Source organism: Lygodium microphyllum, chromosome 24, assembly GCF_053477565.2.
Source record: "Lygodium microphyllum isolate KBCC chromosome 24, Lygodium_microphyllum_v1.1.10, whole genome shotgun sequence".
Classification (NCBI taxonomy): domain Eukaryota; kingdom Viridiplantae; phylum Streptophyta; class Polypodiopsida; order Schizaeales; family Lygodiaceae; genus Lygodium; species Lygodium microphyllum.
Genome location: NC_141158.1, coordinates 44,959,418 through 44,968,709, shown reverse-complemented (window position 1 = coordinate 44,968,709; position 9,292 = coordinate 44,959,418). Strand labels below are relative to the sequence as shown.

The 9,292-nt window shown below is 39.2% G+C and overlaps 1 long non-coding RNA gene and 1 pseudogene across 1 annotated transcript; both read right to left on the bottom strand.

The window, feature by feature from the left end:
• Positions 1–408: 408 nt before the first annotated feature.
• LOC148015027 (uncharacterized) lies at positions 409–9,090 on the bottom strand. Its single transcript, XR_015688312.1, has 3 exons — positions 8,968–9,090; positions 4,204–4,269; positions 409–492 (listed from the first exon to the last, which is right to left on the bottom strand). It is a non-coding gene; the product is annotated as an uncharacterized LOC148015027 (long non-coding RNA).
• LOC148015028 (pyrophosphate-energized vacuolar membrane proton pump 1 pseudogene) lies at positions 1,284–3,451 on the bottom strand (annotated as a pseudogene).
• Positions 9,091–9,292: the final 202 nt, after the last annotated feature.

Genomic DNA, 9,292 nt, shown 5'->3' with positions numbered 1-9,292 from the left:
ATATACACACAATTACTCAAAGTTTAAAAATATGAATAACTATGAACATGTTAAATTAGACAAAGAGACTAATTAAAGCTAGTTAATCTCAAAATGAATCACCTAATAAAGCAAGATGTAAAATATGTACAAATTTTAATTTTCAAAGTTTAGTAGAAATAAAGACATATACATGTATCGTGATTTGAATAGACATTAGGGCCAATGACCTCCTTAGCTTTCATTGTTCCATTATCTCTTGTACCATCATTTGTGATTTTGTTACCTTTATGTACACATAATAAACCAAAGTTTAGAAACATAAGAGACATGTGTAAAACATCAAAACACGCATTTGTAAAACATCAAAACATCAAAACACGCATACCTTTTTTGTCCTGTTCTTTACATCATCTGATAGTAAATTGAGCAGGTGAAAACAAGGAATTCATTGTTCATACTTTTATGGGCTCACCAACTTCTCCTTCTGGTTTGAAGCATCTTACAGACTTCCTGTTGAACAGTACGCGAGGGAGACGAGGAACGGAGGAAGAGAGAAGAGAAGAGAAGAGAGACACGAGACACCGGAAGTGGAACCCCAGAAGTGCATCAAGTGAGCACACATTAGCTGCAACATCAGCTCCTTAGCTAGAATAGATAAAATATCAAGTAGAATAAACATAAGCTTAAACAGACGAATCAATTGAAAATAGACAAACAACAACAGGAAACAATGAAACATCAGCTAGAACAACTCAACAGCTGGAATAATAATGAAACATCAGCTGGAACATTTCAATAGCTGGAATAAGAATGAAATGAAATATCATCCCATGAGCTCGAAACATTTCTTATAAACAAAGCGTGGAATAATTTCAATGCACGATGAAATGATATGAAACATACCATGAAGAGCCAAAAATCAGCTGGAAAAAAGAAACATTTAGAATAATCAAATGATGAACAAAATACCGACAATCATCAGCAAGAGCTCATCAGTTTTCTTACTGCTACTCAGAGCCCAAGAAAACATCTCAGCAATCTGCTTCTGGGACTCTAGGAACACCTTTGTACGCCTGGCCTCCAGATTATCACGAAATCGCTCACACTCTCTCTGCATCTACAGTTTCATCTCTTCTAATCTGGAAAGCGCTCCCCCAAAGTGCGGATCACGGAGACCAATCTGAGAAAGCGCTCCCCCAAAGTGCTATCAACTGGGGGCTGTTGATGCCGCAAGCTGTACTTTGAAGAAGTCCTATGGTTGAGGAATCTGTCCATCTTGAAAGCCTTCGCGGCCTCATAGTCTATATTGCGGCTGCGCTTCTTATGGAGAGATGTGTAAGAAGTATCATGGTCATCCAGAGACCGGTTGCGATACCAGCATTATCACTTATGGGACCATATGCATCTATGGCTAGATAGGTGGCAATGGTACAAAGCATTCCAAGAGCTGCAACTGTGATCCCGTACATGGTTGCTAGGGTATGGCTGACATAGATGGCAATAGCAATAGCAAATATTGGAACAATTACAGACTTGTAGTCAAGTGCCAAACAAAAGATAACATTGGTAGCAGCTCCTGTCCTGCAAGAATCAGCAACATCCTGGACTGGTCTGTATGTATTGCTGGTGAAATACTCTGTAATGTAGACAATTACCAACCCTGCCCAAATCCCTACTCCAAGGCAAAAAAATAGTTTCCAATTTTGAACCATCTTTGCACCACCGTTAGGATCATATATGTAAAACGTGGATGGTAGTGCTAGCCAACAAACAAAAGCTACACCGAATGTCATTAAGATGGTGGATATCAGCAAACTGTCTCTTCAGTGTAGATTCAATATCCCTTAGATTTGAGATCTCGAACACATCAGTTGCGAACAAGGTTGTGATGAGGCACACCACAATGCCCATAGAGCTAATGAGTAGAGGGAAGCACATAGCAGTGAAGTCATGATTTGTGCCAAATGATGAAATGGAAGCCACAACAAGAGCTGCGCAAGAAGCTTCAGCAAAGGAGCCAAACAAATTTGAACCCATTCCAGCAATATCTCCCACATTATCATCCACATTGTTAGCAATGATCACTGGATTTTGCGGATTGTCCTCTGGGATATTCCTTTCTACTTTTCCAACAAGATCTGCTCCAACATCCGCATGTTTGGTATAGATTCCACCTCCAACCCTTTCAAATAGAGACACGGATGAGAATCCAAGCCCATAGCCAGTGATGGCCTCAAAAAGGCCCTCCCAATCATCCTTGTAATAAAGCTGGAACAATTTTATAGTGATGTATAAAACTATGAGGCCATTAGCAACAAGTAAGAAACCCATCACCGAACTTGATTGGAAGGCAATTTTGAATACTTTGCCTATCCCTTTTCTAGCTTCCAAAGTTGTGCGAGCATTCGAATATGTTGCGATCATCATGCCCAAAAATCCCGACACTATGGACGTCAAAGCTCCCAATATAAATGCAACTGTAGTGAAAATTGCTGTAAAGAGAGCTGGGGCACATTCGTGCTTTGGATCGTATCTGCAAGGCTGGGGCTTAGTACTGAACCCCTTCACAGATCCCAGGAACAAGAAAATGAGCATCAAATATGCCCATGAAATAAACCAAATACTTGTACTCTGTTAGCAAAAACGATGTGGCTCCTATGGATATGGCTTGCTAAATTTCAGCGCATTTCCTAATAGCTGCTGCATCTCATTCCTCATCCAATCTATCCTCCTCGTCACAGTCTGATGATCCATTTACGATGTTGTGACTGTGGGTGTCATTGTTGTCGAGGAAGGTGTAGCCATTGTTGGCAGGCCTGGACTTGTGCTTGAAGGCCAAGAGACCGGTTGCGATAGCGATCTGGTGGTGGTTGGTCAGAATCATCTGCATCTTCGTTAGTTAACAAGTTAGTTATACCATCTGCATCAGCAATTATACCCCACACGTTAGTTAACAAAATACTGCTAAGGCACAGAGTAAAACCACTTCAGGAGCTACACTACATTCTTGCAAAGTTAAGATGTTGAATTGGAAAGGTAAGCAAATGCATCATTAATCTCTGCCCATTCCAAGTACATATTCATGTCTCCTTGCATGTCAAATGCCACTGTCACTGTCACTGTCTCCCTGCATCAGTACCAGGCTGCCACTGTCTCCCTACATGTCAAATGCCTGGTGGTTCTCGCTCACAATCAGGAAATTAGTGAAAAAGCAATTGCCCTTCTCGTCATTATACTCAAAGGCATATGCCATGATGCTTCCTTCTGTTAGCCCTGAGCTTCTGCCAACTTTTATTACCCTCCTTCCCATGATGTTGTTGATGTTTGCTTGCAAGTCAATAGTTATAACATCTCCCATCTCCCCTACCCCTTTGATAGTAGTTGTGACTTTGGAGACATCAAAACTGTACCCGAATGGAATGAAAGCACCATCAGCTCGCACAAATGTCTCTGCCGCATGAGCAAACATAATCAAGTATCAGTATTGTCATATCAAGAAACGGAAACCAGAATTCTTCTTTCAACTCATAGAGAAGTTTATAAAATGGACAATACAGAATGCCTTAATAGCAGACAGCTCAAAAACAAGTAGCAAAGAGGGAAACTTGGATTCACACTTTTGAGGAGGGGAAACTAGAGCCTTCCCAAGAAATATTAGATCATTCACCTTGAGGAGTTCTTTGTGATTGGTACTTCTTGGGTGCACTTTTGTTTCACTTCCTTGCATGAGATCCAATTCTAGTTTTTGGGAGATGATTTGTGAGCTTAGTCCTCTTATTATGATTAGTGGCTTGGATTAGAGTTTCTTTAACATGGAGTGGCCAACCAAACATTATGTATGATTGGTGAGAATTAGATGGCCTTCTTTGACTTTGAAAAACTCTTACTTTGAAAAACATTATGTATGATTGGTAAGAGAACATATCTGGGGATGTGTTTCTTCATCCCATGTTTTGACTTGAGAAGTCTTCTTTATGCTATCCCTCATGCATATCTAGACTATGAATGGGAGTAGAACATCCATGGATCTCGCAAATTGGTGAATTCTTTTTATGATTTTAAAAAAATGCCATACCACCGCTCATATGTAATAAAAGACGTTGCCCTTTCCACTGCACCCAAATAAACACCATGTCCAACATTTGGAGGCAGTGGATGGAACATCTTCTGGTTGGGGTAGTCCAAATCAACCACAACATGTCGATTTGTCAGAAACCCAACCTGACGAGTCCCTGTCCTACTCTGTACTATGGCTCCAAGTGTACCAAATGTCTCCTGACCTGCAACCTGTGAAATTCACCAGAGAGAGAAACATATCAGAATTGTCAAACTAGTCATGATGCAACAATTATTTACATATATTGCAACTAAAAATCTGCCAATCTTCACCTCTACAGTGTAAAAAAAACCATCAGTTGTTTAATTGATATATGATGAAGCATGTACGCACTCTCAACATTTCTCAAAGTTTATGGAAAGGAGGAAAAAAATGTGCGGAAAACATCTAATGACACCAAAAACACAAAAACACATGAGATGGTCATTTCTATTTTCTATACACAAATATGGACATCATCATGCTGCAATTGAGTATATCGGCAAACAAAATGATGATAGATTCGAGAGTGATGCCCCTCGAATATCAATGTAGACATATCAATCTGCCACTAAACTGTACACTATCATAATGCATCAAATGCCCTCATTTGATATGCTAGTTTATACAATTCAATTAAATAAAAAATACTAAACAGTTTGTTAGATCAATATAAGACATCAATCTTGATTACATAAAAGGGCCTACAGTTGATCCGAAAATTGAACTAAGACCACAAGCATGACATCAAAAGAGTAGACACATCCAGATTATGACCATGCTCTAAGGCTATGCAACTGATCCTTGAGATAAAATTTAGAAACTTGGTTGTAAGATGCACACCTCCAAAACAAACGTAAAATTATAGAATGACTAAATTTCAAGACAAGCAGTTTGTATTCAAACTTTGAAGTTATTCACTGGTTTTTTACCTGAGATCCTGGACCGATGGATGGGTCATTGCCCCTTAAACCTTTAGCCAGCTCTGTGTATACCTCTTGCTTAGGGGTTGCGGCTGGAATACCAAAATAAGAGAACTCTACCACATCAACATTACACCATATGCCTCTAGCTGGTCAACTGTGAGAGTTAAAGAGGACAAACTCTTGCTACAAAAGACATGTAGATGAGAGTTAAAGAGGACAAACTCATAGCAAGTTTGATGCTGTCAACCGTGAAAGTATTTGATGTGGTGAGCTTTGATTTGGTCCTTCATTCATACTAAGAGAGATCAAAATTTTCCTACAAGCTTAAATAGAATTGGCTAAGCAGCTGCATACTGACTTAAGGTTTAAAACTCTTCTTTGGCCGAGATGCATGCTGTAGACATGTCTTCTACCTTTTACCAGGAGCAAAATACAAAACACTGATCAATTAGAAAGGACATATAGGAAGACAGAAGGAAATCCCTTGCTACCTTGCAGCATGTCCTGCTTCCTGAGAAGCTAGCCGAACAACGATGTCAGGGGCATACACAACAGTCCGACTTGTAGCATGAGCCTGAAGAAGGTCATGATTATTCTCCATAGTCAGTGAGAGAGCTGCTTCCCTTGAGATGTCTGGAGCAGAGCAACTGCTCAGAAATTGCTGATGTCAGAATATATTTTAAGCTTGCAGGGAATGGGATTGTCATTCAAGCTCTTTTGGGTGTGATTGTGATCTTTTGAATGAGGTTCCATGGGCTGTATTGAGCATGAGTGTATGTTCTTAAACAATGAATAAGAAGAGAAGTAAATTCCAGAAGATCACTTTGGGTTGTCTTGGCCTTTTGTTACAACCCTATGTGTCTGCTAAGAAGGCCACTGTCTTCCCTCCATTATTGCAAGAAATTTGAAAAATTTACAAGCAGATGGGGCAAGCTTGTCAGTCTCTTAACTGATGGCAATGCAAGCTTAATTAATGATGCCCTGGCAGTGTTGGCCATATTAGCACCATGTGCAGAGGGCCTGATAGCTATAAGGAAGACTAGGTCCATACCTTTGCTGGTAAAACTGTTAACATTTGGGTCCACCAAAGGGAAGGAGAACTCTACTGTAGTCCTCTTGGCTTTGTGAAAGAATGGAGGAGGAGAAGTTAAAAGATCTATCTTGATCCTTCCTACTGCTCTCTCCTCTTTGCAAAGGCTAGCATTGGATGGTTCTCCTAGAGCCCGAAGAAAATAATCCCTGCTTTTGAAGATTCTTAGAGAATCTGATATTGAGTAATAAAACACGTAACTGGGAGATAGTACCTGCTCAGATAAAATCATACACAAAACCCAAGTCCTAAATGTAGATTAAAGAGTTCTCTACCATAAGTAGGTTCCAACCTACTTGTGAAGATCAATGTCTCCTTGACACACTCCATCACTGTGAGTATGCATTAATTTTGCCTGCATCTTTCATTCATCCTGAATAACAGGCCATTCCTGTAAGCAAAAAAAAATCAATCGTCTTCAAGTTGCAGATGCAGTTGGTACACCGCCCATGAATAATAGCTAGATGACAGCTATCCTTATTTACTTTAGTTCGTGGCTTAGTTAGTATGACATAGTTAGTTGAGTTTGGTTTGAGACCCATATATAGGGTTCTTCTATTTCTCTGTACTAGTGTTCTTTTTGGCTTACACAACTAAGAAGAGGAAAACTGTTTTCAGCCTCCACCTTTGTGTGTATTCCCCCATTGTGTAAGTGAGAAAGCTACAAGTGAGACTCCTTCCTTCTCTCCCACAATCTTGACACTGTCCACACCCATATTGTATATATCATGCAATTCAAGAATTTCACGACGCTATACTCCAAATCTCTTTTGTGTTTGCAAGTGAATCATATTTAGCACACATATTCTTAAGTTGTTTCCTATGTAAATGTTTCTTTCCTAGCAAAACCAATATATATGAGAATGTCAACAGGAAATTTGATACCCTTGTGAAGTTCTATTTTCTTAGCATAAGACTTTAGTATGGACATGTACTTATATGCCCTTCTCAATTGCTCATATGCTACCACAAGCTTCAAAATAGTGGGAAAAGGCCCTACCAACATGTAGCCAACAAACCATACTCTATATAACATAAAAGCTTTCTCACCACTTCATGAACTATATGAAGTTTACCACCTAGTATTGAGAGATGAAAGATATGCTCTAAATTTTCAAATACAATTCAATGCATGATTGGATCAAACATACTGAGTAAAAAAATTTAGTAGACTAACCCCTAAGCGGGAAAGTACCTGGCAATCCCAACCTGGTTACAAGTTGTCTTCATTTGCAAAAAACTGCAAGCTGAATGTCTTCTCTCTTCCTTCAAGTAGTTGTTGCGGTTTGCCTTCATAAATGGAGCCAATGATCTCTTTCTTTACCTCTTTCAAGTAGACTAGCAAAACCACCACTTTTGATGCCTGTAGACATTTGACTACAAAACTTGTCCTTGTAAGAATCAACTCAATTTTGCATCTTTTCAAAATTGATCAACTCAATTTTGCATCTTTTCAATTTTGCATCTTTTCAAAAACATGTTGAAGAAAAGGACAAGAACGATTCTTAAAACTCTCACATTTGTGGTTACTTCCTTCGTGTTATGGTCCTTTGGCATTTCATATTTGATCATCTTAAGGTAGCATTCCACAAACATCTTGCAAGCTAGAAACCAAAAAAGACTGGTAATTAGTACATGTGCTTAAACATTACTAATGGCGCCTTTGATGAAAGCCATGCCATGGTTCTTGATGTTGCTTGATGTAGCCCTTCATGTTACTAGCCAGTTTCCAATTTTCTTGACTCCTCAGCATCACCTTCTTTCCGTGCCCTCTGTTCTTAGTTTTCTACTCAATGTGAGTGCTGGGCATTGCCTGTTTGGGCTCCTTCTTGATATGTAGGTTTTTTCATACCTATATTTGCTATGCTACTCCTCACAGCTTTCACATCTTCTATAGCAAAGCTCACCCAACAATTAAGAAACTGGTTGATATTGTAGGAGCTTTGGCCATATCGGGTTGCATATCGGGACTGAAATTTGTGCATCCTTCTAACTCTCATACTTGTGTGTGCTTGCACACATGAATGTGTACTAATTTCCCTTTTAGGGTTTTCCTTGTAAAAATTCTCTAAAAAAAAATCTTGAGAGGATCCCTCTGAAAGAAGAGCCAATAAAGTTATGTTGTATATAAGTAATCAGAACAACTTTGACAAATTAATAAGACCCAAATAAAAAAAAGAGAGAATATATGCCACCTCATCTGGAGGATAATGCTTCTCCCCTGGTAAACTATACACCTTTCTCTCTTTTTTCTGGTTCCTCCTTGGAACCTTTACTCTTCTTTGAAATATCCTTTGATGATGATGCTTTGCTAATTGAAACAGAAACTTGCATATGTAGAAAATATCAGTATACATAGTGAATGTTAGATAAGAAAACCTCACACCATCCTAGTCCTTGAAATATTAGTACACATTTTGAACATTGAGATTGAGAAAACCTAAACACCGACGTACTCCCAGCTAGTGTTGCCCCTTTTTAGATATTGAGTAATTCATACTGTGACTAACTAAGTGGTGTGCTCCTATTTAAGGGGCACTTGAAAGTGTGATCAAATTATGTTTAGCCGTACTATCAAAAGCCTACGTAGATACATTTAGTGCATGTGCTGAAAAAAGATGGATGTTTATAGAGCTTCCGTCTAAATCATCAGCAGGTCCATAAATGTTACAACATTATGAAAATGAACAAGTCAAATTAGGAAGTAAGCAAAGCATTGTACAATTAACTGTTGTATATGGGATTCATCCCTACTGGAATTGATGTTATCCCATTGGCAATGTTAGTGATTGTATTTATCTTCCTTTCACCAAACTGCTAAAAGCTGTCTAGCTATCACAGAAATTCAGTAAAATCCAAGTTGTTGATCATACCTCACTGATGCCAGATGAAGCCCCGGTTATGATGACAATCTTCCCATGCACATTCTCCTCGAGGACCGCATGGAAGAAGCACAGTAGCACACAACAGAAGATGAGTGGGAGCCACATGACTTCTCTCTCGTCTATACACAAAGACCCTTTTGGAGCGGTGGATTTTGAGTGAGCTATAACCCTCTCATCCCTCGAATTGGACATGTTGTCGGATATGACATTGCATGTTGGATCCATTGCGAGTGAATTTCTTTGCTTGTGGATGTCATATCCCCACGTGTAATGGAGCTATCTGTAGTTGTCATAGACCTAGCTTTGTCTATCT